The sequence below is a fragment of the Lathyrus oleraceus genome, chromosome 7 (genome assembly GCF_024323335.1).
Source record: "Lathyrus oleraceus cultivar Zhongwan6 chromosome 7, CAAS_Psat_ZW6_1.0, whole genome shotgun sequence".
NCBI classification, from domain to species: domain Eukaryota; kingdom Viridiplantae; phylum Streptophyta; class Magnoliopsida; order Fabales; family Fabaceae; genus Lathyrus; species Lathyrus oleraceus.
The window spans coordinates 383,661,546-383,677,569 of record NC_066585.1 but is presented as its reverse complement, the minus strand read 5'-3'; positions in this window follow the sequence as shown (position 1 = coordinate 383,677,569).

Sequence of the window (16,024 nt, the reverse complement as noted above, 5' to 3'; positions counted from 1 at the left end):
TTTGAATGTGAAACCAGGAGCAACTTCCATTTAATTTTGAGTAGAAATCCTAGGGTTCTTCTTGCTGATTGCAATTTCTGAGTTGATGTTTGAGAATTGATTGAAATTGAAGTGATTTTGTGATTAAGGATAAAAATCTAATTCTGATTATGTGATTAGGAGGGTGGTGTGAGCTTCACCGCTGCCGGAGGCGATTTTCGATGTAGCGGAGACAGAGGAGGAATGTTGAGGGGTTAGCGCACATCTGTTCTTTCAAATTCAATTTGAATTCCTCCAATTGTGTCTTAGGTGAATTGCAATGGGCCTCGGGCCCAATCCCTTCATTCATGCACCCCTAGGTCTGCCAGTATACCCCCCATTGCTTAGTGTTGGACTGAAGTGGGACCTTGGTGGGCCTTGCCTCCAGGCCCACACGTTTTTTCTTCTTAACACCCTAGTTCAGGGCCTTACCCCCCTCTTCTGGCCCATTTGGTTTTTGTTTTTTTGTTTTATATCATTTGTTTTGTTGTTTTAATTAACTGTTTTATCATATTAATTCTTAATAATTAGGTTAATTATGAGTTTAATTAGGATTAACATCTTGTAGAATTTAATTAGATTTTGATAGTTTATTAATTAAAATTAATTGTTCTAATTAGAAATAATTAGGATAATTAGTTTTAGTTAGATTAAATTCTAGGTTTAATTCCTTAATTGTTCATATGAATTTGACCATTTTAACCCTAGGGTTTTATTATGAAATTCATGTTCCATTAGGATTAGGAATAAATTTAGATTAATCGGTCCTTTTAATCATATTAATTTTCATGGAATAGTTGGTAATTTGATTAATTTGACGTTAACATGTGTAGGATCCCTTAGTTATAACTTGCACAAAATTTTAACCTTTAGACTAGGTTAACCATAATTACCAACTAAGTCAAACCCTTTGATTCAAGTTGATCAAAATAAGTTTTGATTAACTAAATCATTTGATTCATGTATAATTCCGCAGTCTATTCAAGTTATCAACAGTTCCTTGATCACTTGATAAGACTATTTCTATGAAGTTGTGGATCTCAAGGCCTCAAGTCCAGACTTTCATGCAAGGCATCCCAGGAAAATCAAGTAGTGGATTACACAAGGCATATCAAAGGTGTTTCTCCAAGAGCTTGTCAATCAAGATTAAAATTGTGTGGCACGAGCCTTAAGAAATAGAGAATGAATGAGAGTGGAAAATTCCATTAACTCATTCTGAATATCTTTGGGTATGGGACGAATGACCCAGTTGCTCATTGTATTCACCTTTATTCATAGGATTTAGCACGATTCAAATCACATGATTGTCAAGTCACCCTTCAAAGCAACAATACAACAACCAGATGTCTCCATCAACAACTTATCAATCATGATTCAAGTTGTTTTCCATGAGCCTTAAGTAACAAAAAATGATGAGAATGGATAATTCCTATCCTTGTCTAGGGTATCCTTGGGTACGTGACGAATGACTTAGTTGCTTAAAGGTATTTGCCTTTGTTCATAGACTTTAGTGCAATTCGAATCAAATGATTGATAAAGTCTTCATTATCATAAGGAGCAACAAAGATTCTTCTTCAACAACTTGAAAGTTATGATGAGGATCACATGCCATGAGCCTTAAGTAGTAAAGAATGAATGAGAGTGGAGAATTTCATTAACTCATTCTAAATATCTTTGAGTACGGGACGAATGACCTAGTTGCTCATCGTAATCACCTTTAATCATAGACTTTAGTATGGTTCATATCAAATGACTTCCAAGTCTTCTTCATTTTCTTTATCATATATCACCTATCTTACCTCAATCTCTTGCTGTCAGCTCTAGTAGGCTGAACTACGAAAGCTCTGACTTTCTCATTGCACAGAGAATATACGTAAGCACGAGGATTCAGATTCTCCGCGAGCTACCTATTTATTAATCCTACCTTATTTATCAATTCTCCATTCATCAACTAATACCATCTTTTGAGATCAAATATCATTTTTTCCTTGGATTCCATGCATATCCTTTTAGGATGATATAGCGGCAGTCCACCTTGTGAACCAAGAGATGTTTGTGTTGTGAAACCAAACATTCTATTCCTTCTTTTTTGGTTAAGATGCATGTTTACTCTTTGTTTCAGAGTTCATTCCTTCATGGATCCAATATATCATTATTGGGTTTTAAATTGTTTGTTCCCTACAATGATATACTATTCCCTGTACTAAATAGCACTGCAGCCAACCCTTGGAGTTTGTGTTTGTCCTATAAGGCCATGTTGCATAGGAAAACATCTCTCTTTTTGTTTTCACTGCAGTTAACCCTTGAATTTGTGTTTGTCTTATAATTCCATGTTGCTTAGACAAACATCTCTCTTTGTTTCCACCATTCTGTTGGTACAAGTTACACTTTTCATCACTTATCTCTCTCTTTGTTTTCATGGTTCCACGAACTACAAGTGCTCTGACTTTCTCATTGCATGGTGAGAGTACATGGGCACAAGGCTTCGGACCCTTGGCAAGCACAATCCTAATTATTCTTCTCCCTTAGGGTACCATTCATATCTTTCATGAACCATCATCAATCTTCAATCATTAAACCATTCACTTCATTTGATATACTGTTATCTTTGAGCCAAATACACTATCTCTTTGAGCCCCATCTTCTGTCAGCTTGTGAACTAAGAGTTGTTTGTGCTATGAAACCAAACACTTAATTCTCTTTGTTTACGGCCATACCATATAGTGGCACCACGCTTCCGGCTACCCCTGATATGGTTCACGCCAATTTTACTCCTGAGTTCAGATTTCATCCCTTTTTGAAGTTCAAATCATATTATCCTTTGGTTAAGATCATACCTTTATTACACTTGTTTTCATCTCCCACCATTAGTTCTATGAACTACGAAGCTCTGAATTCCTTATTTCATTATAAAGATACGTATGCATGATGGCCTCAATCCTCACCGAGCACTTTATCTATTCTTCTTTTCCCTTATTCTTTTGCGAGTAATCTTTAGATATAACACCCATTCGAGCAAGAATAATCAAAACGGTTCCCGTTAAGTACAACAAATGTTAGGGGTGCTGATACCTTCCCCTTGTATAACCGACTTCCTTACCCAATTATCTCTTTCCCCAGGTTTTATCGATGTTTTCCCTTTCCTTCGGGAATAAATAAAGTTCAACGGCGACGTTGTTGTATGTTCGAACGTGTGATACGTTCGGGTATATTTCTGCTAGCTTCAACAAGCACATGTCTCTTGTCTTAGATTAACAACATATGTTTTGTTTCCATTTGTCCCACCATATATGGTCAAATAATCATCATCACCATGCCATGTAGGTATCCAATTTTCTGCAACCTTCTTGTTCTTTTCAAGCACCAGTTGTATTCTAGGACAAATATCATCATTGTACTTACTCAACGCATCCTTCTGACTAGTTATCCTCTTAGTTAAATAATGCTTGATCCATTCTAACATAGTTATGATTGGTTTATCTCTATACTCTAGAATTGTCATGTTAAAAGCCTTACACATGTTATTTACCTGAATGTCACATTTAAAATAAGTCCTGAAATGTGACCTGCTTCAGTGTTGTGCAAGAATATCTTTCACTTCCTTCCAAGCAGCTTCATTCAAGCCTTTCATCCTTAGAATTTCCCTCTCTCATGTTGTAACTGTTGTACCCCTTGTTGCACTCCACATAACCTCTTTCAATTCCAACCCATGATATTTCTTCTTCTCATCACTATGCTCATACTCAGTGTCACTGACATTGTCCAAATCATCTTCACTTTCAACATAATCTAGGTCAACACTTTCACTCCCTACCTATACTTCATCCTCAACATTTTTACTCCCTACTTGCACTTTATCCTCAACATTTTCACTCCCAACTTGCACATCATCATCAACCTTGTTGGCTTCTACTTCCTCATCATCAGAATTTGGAGCAAATTCATCATTAAAGTGTACTTCCTCAGCATAATTGTAGCGGGGTATTCGTTACCATTAGAGATATTGACTAAATCTAAGGTAAACCATACAAGTCGAGTCGCCACCGCACTTCTATTTATCCAAAGGAATGGTTAGAAAGCGAACAAAAACCTAAAAGTTTTATCAAATCAAAAACTAGTAAAAATGTCAGAGATCTGGGTAAGGGGGTTGGTTATGCAATGGGAAGGTTTTAAGCACCCAAAACATCCTAGGTACTCCTAGGGAGCCCTTTTCATACTTGTTGTAAGATTGGTATTTTTGTGAAAATTTGTTTTGTGCAAACATGATTGAAGAGATGAGAAGAGAATATACAAGTTATTTACATTTTTGTGTTTGGATGGATAAACCCATTGCCTACGTACCATCTTAAAAAAAGATTAGGATCAAAACCTCGTAGTTCGGGGTAAAAATCTCAAAAATGAGTTGGTGAATTGATTGGTCCAAAAGCCTTAAGGTCTTTTGTTATCCAAGGGAGAAAACTCAACCTAAAACCACAAATCCACCATGTGAGGATAACTTCAACATGCTAGTAAGGGGTTAACCTTATAATAAGCATGGAAGACTCATTGTCCATCACTAAGGATATAGGTGATTATTACATATACCTCAAGGATAACTCAAACCTAATAGCTAAAGGTTATGAAAAGTTTTGATAAGAAAGTGGCCATTGAAACCACAAAAAAAGACAATTGAATGGGTTATATTTACCAATGAAGAGTATGTACAAAATATGGTCAAAGTTGACTTAGAAGTTCAATTCAAAATAAGTGTTATGAAAAGAAATTTTGAAGATCAAAAGCATAAGGCTTAAGTTTCTAATGTTTGAAAAGAATGTTAAATGTTTGCACAAGAGTTTTGGCTTGGGTTAGAGTGGAGGGAAGAAGAATGGCTAAAGTCCTAATCATACAAGAGATAAGGGATAAGAAACAAGACCACAAATGGAGTTCCTCTCTTGACATTGAAATTCTAGTTATCAGACTTTGAATGTCACACTGGTTGTTATGACATTCAATTCTGCACAGACAGGGATTATGCAGAACTTAACAGTAAGTGCAGTAAATAACACAAGTAATTGTTTACCCAGTTCAGTCCAACATGACCTACATCTGGGGGCTACCAAGCCAGGGAGGAAATCCACTATTAGTAGTATCAATTCAAAGCTAAACTCACCCGTTTACAACGTATCACTTAATCACTACCCAATGCAATTTCAATCTTAACCTAAGATCAGAGTTCCTACTCACTCCCCCTCAATCACCTCAGTGATTACTATCTTTAAACACTATTAAAGACAAGTTGAAGTCACACTTCAAACAACTCTTGATTGTGCTTCACAGCTTTAATCAAGATACACAGCACTCACGCTTAAAAGCTTTGAGTGACACAACACTTACAACTCAATGAACACCCTATGCCAAAGCTATAATCTACTTGATAATGGCTTGGCTTACAAGATACGTCTAATACAAGACTCACAAAAATACAGCAGTGAAGTATGATGGACACACAAAATCTTCACGCCTCAAAATCCCTGAAACTGAATGAAGGAACGCCTTCCTTTTATATTGCAGTATCCCTGGGCTTTTGCACCTGTATTCTCCTGAATTTAAGGTCACACAAGTTCCCATAAATTCAACATTTAGGTTACTAACAAATAGGCTATTTGTTAGGTTCATTGAATGTAGATTGGTTGTTGATTTCCTGGTTTTTCTCTAAGCTGTTGACTTCCTGAAGAATAGCCTGAGAAAAAGCTGAAACAGAAAACTGAACAACCTACAATATAGCATATGCTGTCAAGCATGAATGTCACGACATTCAGCTTGACATCAAGGTCCATATGCTGAGTATGTTTTTCCAGAAAACAGACTGTACAATTTTGCTGACCTGTACCTGATCAAAATGACCATACTACAGTGACAGCTTACATTAATAAATGTCAAAGTGTCCAACTTAACATTTACACAATTGGCCTTAAGTTAGTTCTGTTATTCTTTTGAAGAACAAACTAAGTTACATGCTGAAGTATAGCAGAACACCACTCTGTCTAATCTTCAGCAGCTGCTGTCAATGATGAATGTCATAACATCCAGTTTGACATTCAGTCAGTAGGCCTTATGCCAGGTCTGGTCTTTCCTTGATAACCAGACTGGAAATAAATACTAAGTTCTAACAGAACACCTGCTGTTCTATTCCTTAGTATCTGTTGACAGGTATGAATGTCACAGCATCCAGTTTGACATTCAATAAATCCTGTGTTAGCTAGTCCTACAGTAACTACACTGTAGTCACACATACATGTCATGACATCAGTCAAGACATTAGTAACCATCTAGTGTTTTACCATATAATGCAGCCAATTAAACATCTACAAACTCCCCCTTTGGCAAATTTTTGGCTAAAACACTTTGATCCCCATAACAGAGTTCATGGCAGCGGAATCACACACCTAGCAGGAAATAATACTAGCTAATACACACAGAGTGGCAGCACACTCACACACATAGAAGTTAAATAAAAACTTCACACACAATATGTCGTCTCGTCCTGAGAGTCTACAACCTGAGAGTCTGTTGTAGACACCCACTCTGTTTGTTCAGGGGTTACTCCCCCTTTTTGTCAAAAATGTTGCCAAAGCCAACAACATAACCAGAGAATAACGACAGAGTTACAGACTTGGTTTTACTTCACAGTTTCAACCAAGTTACCATCCACTTGATCTTGCTTCACAGCTTTGATCAAGTAATCACCCACTTTTGCTTTACAGTAGGTACCACCATATCAGATGCCATGATTTTGTTTCTGACATCCAGAACCACTCCTGCATGAACAGCATCCTTGAACTCCTGCAGGTACATTGGCCTTCTCACAGTAGGGTGTCTCCTTATCCTCTTGTATCCACCCTTGTTGCAAGTAGCATAGCTATGATCTGTTGACCAATCATGGCCTAGTATAAATTGTTTAATAGGCAGAGATATTAAACAATTTATCCCAACCATCAGTGGTTGCTATAAGGTCTCAGAGAGACATATTCCCAGTTTGCTCCTTAAGTTTTCAAACTGAGTAGCATCCAAAGCCTTTGTAAATATGTCAGCCAGTTGAAGATCCGTGGCTACATGTTCCAAAGTGATCACCTTGTCTTCCACCAGATCTCTGATGAAGTGGTGCCTAATGTCAATATGCTTGGTCCTGCTGTGTTGGATGGGATTCTTGGAGATATTGATGGCACTGAGATTATCACAGAACAATGTCATGACATTTTGAGTGACATTGTACTCAGTGAGCATCTGTTTCATCCAAACCAGTTGGGAACAACTGCTTCCAGCAGCTATGTATTCAGCCTCTGCAGTGGATAGAGAAACACAATTCTGCTTCTTGCTGAACCAAGATATGAGGTTGTCTCCTAAGAAGAAGCATCCACCTGATGTGCTTTTTCTGTCATCAGCACTCCCAGCCCAGTCAGCATCACAGTACCCAGATAGGACAGGCTCAGACCCATGTGAATACAGCATCCCATAGTCACTGGTCCCATTGATGTACTTGAGAATCCGTTTGACTTGATTCAAGTGGCTCACCTTAGGCTCAACTTGATATCTGGCACACACTCCAACTGCATAAGAAATGTCAGGTCTACTTGCAGTTAGGTACAACAGACTACCTATCATGCTTATATACAAGCATTGATCCACACTAGGTCCTCCATCATCTTTGGTCAACTTCAGATGAGTGGGAGCCGGAGTCCTCTTGTGCCTGGCATTATCCATACCAAACTTCTTAACTATGTTCTTGGCATACTTGCTTTGGGAGAGAAACATAGAGTCCTCCATTTGGTTTACTTGCATTCCAAGGAAATAGGTCAGTTCTCCCACTAGACTCATTTCAAACTCAGACTGCATCTGGTGAACAAATTTTTGAACCATTTGTTCTGACATTCCACCAAAGACTATATCATCAACATAGATTTGAGCTATCATGATTTTGCCTTCTTCATCCTTCACAAACAAGGTTTTATCTATGCCACCCTTTCTGTATCCATTTGAGGTCAGAAATTCGGTTAACCTTTCATACCATGCTCTAGGAGCTTGTTTCAACCCATACAAGGCTTTCCTCAACTTGTATACATGCTCAGGTTGGTTAGGATCACAGAACCCTTTAGGTTGTTCCACATAGACTTCCTCATTCAGGTAGCCATTCAAGAATGCACTCTTCACATCCATTTGGAATAGCTTAAACTTCAGGATGCATGCTACCCCCAACAACAATCTGATGGACTCAAGCCTAGCCACAGGAGCAAATGTCTCATCAAAATCTACCCCTTCAACTTGAGTGTATCCTTGAGCTACTAGTCTTGCTTTATTCCTAGTAATTACTCCTTTCTCATCAGATTTGTTTTTGTAGATCCACTTGGTACCAATGATGTTGGTCCCTTCAGGTCTTGGAACTAGTTCCCAGACTTCATTCCTTTTGAACTGCTCAAGTTCCTCTTGCATGGCAGTGATCCAGTATTCATCAGTCAGGGCTTCTTTCACATTCTTTGGTTCAACCTTGGATACAAAGCAGGAATTTGAGTTTATTCCTCTTGACCTGGTAGTTACACCACTGGTGGGATCCCCTATGATAAGATCCTTAGGGTGGTCTTTCTGAATTCTGATAGATGGCACTTTGGTGGTTACATCTACTTCACATTCAGGAGGAGGTTCCTGCACTTCTTCAGACTTGTCTGGACTGTCAGTTGAACTGTCAAGGAATGTTTCAACATCCTCCATGACATCTGTTCCTTCCTCTTTGTCGTCCACAATGACATTTATGGATTCCATCAGGACATTGGTCCTGTAGTTGAACACTCTGTAGGCTCTGCTGTTAGTGGAGTATCCCAGAAATATACCTTCATCACTTTTGGGATCTAGCTTCCTTCTCTGTTCACGATCTGTGAGAATGTAACATTTACTTCCAAAGATATGAAAGTACTTCACAGTGGGTTTTCTGCCTTTCCATATTTCATATAGAGTGGAGGAGGTTCCTTTTCTCAAGGTGACTCTGTTGTGAACATAGCATGCGGTATTCATTGCTTCAGCCCAGAAGTGCATGGGGAGCTTCTTTGCATGAATCATTGCTCTGGCAGATTCTTGAATAGTTCTATTTTTTCTTTCAACTATTCCATTCTGCTGAGGAGTTATAGGGGAGGAGAACTCATGACTTATTCCTTCAGACGAGCAAAACTCATCAAACTTGGAATTCTTGAACTCCGTACCATGATCACTTCTAATCCAGACCACACAACTGTCCTTTTCCCTTTGAAGTCTTATGCACAGGTCTTTGAAGACATCAAATGTATCTGACTTCTCTCTGATGAAGCTTATCCACGTGTATCTGGAATGGTCATCCACCACCACGTATGCATATTTCTTCCCACCAAGACTTTCAACCTGCATAGGTCCCATTAGGTCCATCTGCAATAGTTCCAGAACTCTGGAGGTTGTGGGATGTCCCAGCTTCGGATGTGACATCTTGGTTTGCTTGCCCACCTGGCATTCTCCACAGACTCTTCCTTCATCAATCAGAAGCTTTGGAATTCCTCTGACTGCTTCCTTGGATATAATCTTCTTCATTCCCCGTAAGTGGAGATGTCCAAGACGTCTATGCCACAGCTTCACATCCTGTTCTTCCTTGGCTGAGGAGCATGTTGTGGAAAAGTTAGAGACTTCAGGTTCCCACAGGTAGCAGTTATCTTTGGACCTGGTTCCTCTCATAACTTCCTGATTGTCACCATTTGTCACAATGCATAGCTCCTTAGTAAACTGAACATGAAACCCTTGATCACACAGCTGACTTATGCTGATGAGGTTTGCAGTTAGTCCTCTTACTAACAGCACATTATTCAGTTTTGGCACTCCAGAACAGTCCAGTTTGCCCGCACCTTTTATTTTTCCTTTGGCACCATCACCAAAGGTCACATAGCTGGTAGTGTGAGGTTGAATATCTACCAGTAGATTTTCCATACCAGTCATATGTCTTGAGCATCCACTGTCAAAGTACCAGTCTTCTCTGGTAGAAGCCCTTAGAGCAGTGTGTGCTATCCTAGCATACCATTGTTGCTTCTTAATGGGAACATAGCGCTTATGTGTTTTATGCTTAGGCTTAACATGCAAGGCTTGGTTAGGGAACCCATGAATCCAGTAGCAGAAGGCTTTTATATGCCCAAGCCTACCACAGTGGTGACACCTCCACTCCTGGTATTTTCTCTTCTGATGATCATTCATCCTAGTTCCTCGATGTTGAGACATTGGCTTTGACTTCTGCTTGAACTTCTGAACTTTAGCCTTTGGGCGTTTGTGTTCAGTTGAGGATCTTTTCCCAAATCCAAGGCCAGATTTGGTTCCAGACTGTTGTCCCACCTTTAGAATCTCTTCCAAGGTGTCAGTTCCTTTATTCATCATTCTGATGGATTTAGTCATCTGATTCAGCTTGGAGGTCAGCATGGTTATTTCACAATTTAGACCCTCTATGACAGACAGTTGCTTCTGTCTCTCATCTTCCAGTTCCTTGATGAGTTTCTTTTGCTTTTCTCCTTGTGCACGCACTTCTGCACTGGTGGAACACAGCTTCTTATAGGCTGCTGCAAGTTCATCAAAGGTCAGTTCATCTGCACTTGAGTCATCTTCAGAGGCACACACACTTGTTAGTGCAGTGACATGTTTGGCAGATTCTCCTTCAGATTCACTTTCAGAGTCTCCTTCAGACCATGTGATAGCTAACCCCTTATTTTGCAATTTGAGGTAAGTAGGGAATTCAGCTCTGACGTGTCCATACCCTTCACAACCATGACACTGGATTCCCTTGCCGTGATTGAACTTCTCATCAGAAGTTGATCTTTTCTTAATGTCAGACGGGATGTTCTTGACATTGGGTCTACCTCTTTGATCAATCTTCTTCACGAACTTGTTGAACTGTCTCCCAAGCATGGCTAAGGCTTCTGATATACTTTCATCACCTCCAGTATATCCTGCTTCTGACTCCTCTTCAGCATTAGATACAAAAGCTATGCTTTTGTTCTTCTTCTCAGCATACTCACCCAAGCCCATTTCAAAGGTTTGGAGGGAACCAATGAGCTCATCCACCTTCATGTTGCAGATGTCTTGCGCCTCCTCTATGGCTGTGACCTTCATAGCAAACCTCTTAGGCAAGGACCTGAGAATCTTTCTTACAAGTTTCTCTTCAGCCATTTTCTCACCTAGTCCACCAGAGGTGTTTGCAATTTCAAGAATATTCATGTGAAAGTCATGAATAGTCTCATCCTCTTTCATCCTCAGATTTTCAAACTTGGTGGTCAGCATCTGAAGTTTGGACATCTTCACCTTGGAAGTACCTTCATGAGTTACCTTGAGGGTATCCCAAACTTCCTTAGCTAGTTCACAGTGGTGTACCAGCCTGAAGATGTTCTTGCTGATTCCATTGAACAATGCATTCAAGGCCTTGGAATTTCCAAGAGCTAATTCCTCTTGCTCCTTGTCCCACTCTTCTTCAGGAATCTGCACACTGACTCCATCTTCACCTGTCCTCATTGGATGTTCCCATCCTTTGTTGACAGCTCTCCAGACTTTGCTGTCTAGAGACCTTAAGAAGGCTATCATACGAGGCTTCCAGTCATCATAGTTAGAGCCATCCAACATGGGTGGTCTGTTTGAGTGTCCTAAATCCTTGTCCATGGTACTAGAAAGTAACTTCCCTAGATCTTGTAACACCCTTCTAAAATACCCCAAATATTTAATTAAAATAACAACATATAAATCAGAGTAATCATGCAATTAAGGGTGTCACACATTTATTTTGCACCATTCGTCATACTATTTAGTCATGCTCATTATTTAACTCAAAACATAGAGTATTGCACAATACGCAGCGGATAGAGATCAAATCGATCATTCAAAACATGTAACATACTACATGTAAATTGGTTCAACAAACATCAACAACACAATTAAAATGTTCCCTCCCGATGTTACATCTATCAGAGCATGACCCACTAAGGAGACTACACTAGACTCCAAGCATTAACTTCTACTCAATCACTGCTCGTTACCTGAAAAAATAGTTGTAAGGGTGAGTTCCTCAATCGATATAATAAGCATTATAGAATATAATGTCATGTTAAGTAATTTTAACACATTAATCACCCTAATCGTATCACACATTCAGTAACGGCACATCAACTCAAATATCATACTCAATATCAACACGATTCATACTCATGCTCAATGCCAACACAACACACGTATAACATTGGAATACATCCATTCATATTATACACTACACATATATTATGCAATGAGACTCCATGCATGCGGTACCGACTATTCGTGAACATATAGTTCAACTTCACCGACCAAATCCAGGTACGGCTACCAAGCTCACCAGTCCCACTCATTTGAGACCTAGTGACTCACATCACTAATTCCTCACCATGGGAATTAGCTACCACCCCAAGGGCCATGCTATGCACGCTAATTCACCTAGCATGCAACATCAAAAACAGTCCAAATGACTAACATCACTAATTCCTCACCATGGGAATTAGCTACCACCATAAAGGCCACATTATGCACGCTAATCACCTAGCAATGCAACATCACAACAATAATCCACAATGGACCGATGCTCACTCTCTAAGCCATAAAACAGTCCATTCGCAACATATGCATAACATACACATTCACAACATTATGCATACCATCATACATTATCAACACATGTATCAACACATCATATCATGTCAAATAATTAAACACAGTATTAGCACACCCTACTAATACCTATACTGCTCAAAACAGCGGGAAATGATCCCTACTATATCACACACCGATATAGGCAACCATCAATTAGGCACACAACATTCAAATTAACAATTTTTCCACTCTGCAGCAGTGTTAACCGGTTAACGCCCTGGGTTAACCGGTTAACGCAGCACAAACACACTTTCTGGCAAAACGCAACAGTGTTAACCGGTTAACGCCCTGGGTTAACCGGTTAACGCAGACAAAACAGCAGTTTTTCACAATTTATAACAGTGTTAACCGGTTAACGCCCTGGGTTAACCGGTTAACGCAAGACAGAAAGTTGTTCCTGCGCTAACACAAAGCAGAATGCAGAATTCTCCGCATTTTCCGCCGTTGGAGGACTTCCGGACCTCCGATTCTAATTCCGTAAAAAGCTACACGTCCAGAAATTTACGACACACCATTATCGATTCAATTATAGTTTTCACACAACTTATTCATCATAATTTCTCAACATTCCAAATCCCAATTAGGGTCAATTCAACGGTTTATCACTACCCATTACATGCTAACCCATAATACCCATTAAACGACGATAAACCCCCCTTACCTGATTAATCCGGCAAATCTTTGAGCTTCAAGCTTTCTCTTCTCCAACCTTTGCCCTTGCTCTTCCTCTTTGCCCTTTCTCCACTTTCCACTTTTCAGCCGCTTCTCTGTTTCACGTAAAAACTCTTTTTACCAAATGGGATTCTTTTTCCTTATTTCCAACTTATATATATTTTCCAATAATTATTATTCCAATAATAATAATAATAATCCAATAATTCCAATTATTTAATTAAATTAATAAATATAATATTAATTTAAATCAAATAATTATCTTATTTTTTATTGGGGTGTTACAACTCTCCCCCACTAAAAGAGTTTTCGTCCTCGAAAACATACCTCAAGCGAATAACTCCGGATAGGACTCCTTCATCTGACTCTCTAGTTCCCAAGTCACATTGCCACCTGTTGGTCCTCCCCAGGCTACCTTCACCAAGGCAATCTCTTTACCCCGCAACTGCTTCAACTCTCGATCCTCGATCCTCATAGGTGATGTTTCCACAGTCAGGTTATCTCTCACCTGTACATCATCTATTTGGACTACATGCGACGGATCATGAATGTACCTCCTCAACTGAGACACATGAAAAACCTCATGCAAATTCGCAAGCGACGGCGGTAAAGCGATACGATAGGCTACCTCCCCTATCCTCTCCAAAATCTGATAAGGACCAATAAATCGAGGTGTCAACTTCTTCGACTTCAAAGCTCGACCAACTCCAGTTATCGGAGTAACACGAAGAAACACATGATCTCCCTCTTGGAACTCAAGTGACTTCCTCCTTTTGTCGTGATAACTCTTCTGACGACTCTGAGCAATTCTCATCTTCTCCTGAATCATCTTAATCTTTTCCGTAGTCTGTTGAACAATCTCCGGTCCAACCACAGCACTCTCACCGGACTCATACCAACATAAAGGTGTCCGACATCTCCTACCATACAAAGCTTCAAACGGTGCCATACCAATGCTCGAATGAAAACTATTGTTGTAGGTAAACTCAATCAAAGGTAAGTAACAATCCCAAGCACCTCCCTTTTCCAAAACACAAGCTCTCAAAAGATCCTCTAATGACTGAATCGTCCTCTCAGTCTGACCATCAGTCTGCGGATGATATGCAGAACTCAATCTCAGCTTAGTTCCCAAAGCCTTTTGCAAACCTTCCCAGAATTTCGATGTAAATCTCGGGTCTCTGTCCGAAACAATACTCGACGGAATACCATGCAAACTTACAATCTTCTCAATATACAACTCGGCTAATCTCTCTAACGGATAATCCATTCTGATCGGAATAAAATGAGCCGATTTTGTCAATCTGTCAACAATCACCCAAATAGCTTCAAAATTCTTACTTGTCCTCGGTAACCCAGAAACAAAATCCATACTGATACCATCCCACTTCCACTCTGGAATAGCCAACGGTTGCATTAGCCCAGACGGCTTCTGATGCTCAATCTTTGACTTCTGACAAGTCAAACAGGAATAAACAAAACTCGCAATTTCTCTTTTCATTCCCGGCCACCAAAATAACTTCCTCAAATCATGATACATCTTCGTAGCCCCAGGATGAATACTCAGGCCACTACGATGCCCTTCCTCAAGAATACTCTTCTTAAGTTCGGTAACATCTGGAATACACACCCGATTACCAAATTTCAAAACACCATTCTCATCCACTCTGAATTCGCCACCTTGACCTTGATTCACTAGAGTCAACTTATCAACCAAAAGCACATCGGATTTCTGACCCTCTCTAATCTCATCCAGAATACCACTCGTTAACTTCAACATTCCCAATTTAACACTATTGTGAGTACTCTCACACACCAAACTCAAGTCTCTAAACTGTTCAATTAAATCCAATTCCTTAACCATTAACATAGACATATGCAATGATTTCCGACTCAATGCATCAGCCACCACGTTTGCTTTACCCGGATGGTAATTCAAACCAAAGTCATAATCCTTCAGAAACTCTAACCATCTCCTCTGTCTCATATTCAGCTCTTTCTGATCAAACAAATACATTAAACTCTTATGGTCACTGAAAACCTCAAATCTTGACCCATACAAGTAATGCCTCCATAACTTCAGAACAAATACCACAGCTGCCAACTCTAAATCGTGTGTCGGGTAGTTCCTTTCATGAATCCTCAGTTGTCTCGAAGCATAAGCTATAACCCGCTTATTCTGCATCAACACACCACCCAAACCCAACAATGAAGCATCACAGTAAACCTCAAATGATTCCGACGGGCTCGGTAATATCAGAATAGGAGCAGTAGTTAACCTTCTCTTTAACTCTTGGAAACCTTCTTCACATTTTGAGTCCCAAACAAACGCTTGCCCCTTTCTAGTCAACATCGTCAACGGTAACGCCAACTTAGAAAATCCCTCAATAAACTTCCTATAATAACCAGCCAAACCAAGGAAACTTCGAATCTCAGCAACAGACTTCGGAGCTTCCCACTTAGATACCGCTTCTATCTTAGAAGGATCAACAGCAACACCACCTCTTGAAATCACATGACCAAGAAAACTAACCTCCTCTAACCAAAATTCACACTTGGATAGTTTAGCAAATAACTTCTTTTCTCGTAGAACTTCTAAAACCACTCTCAAATGCTCAGCATGCTCTTCTTCAGATTT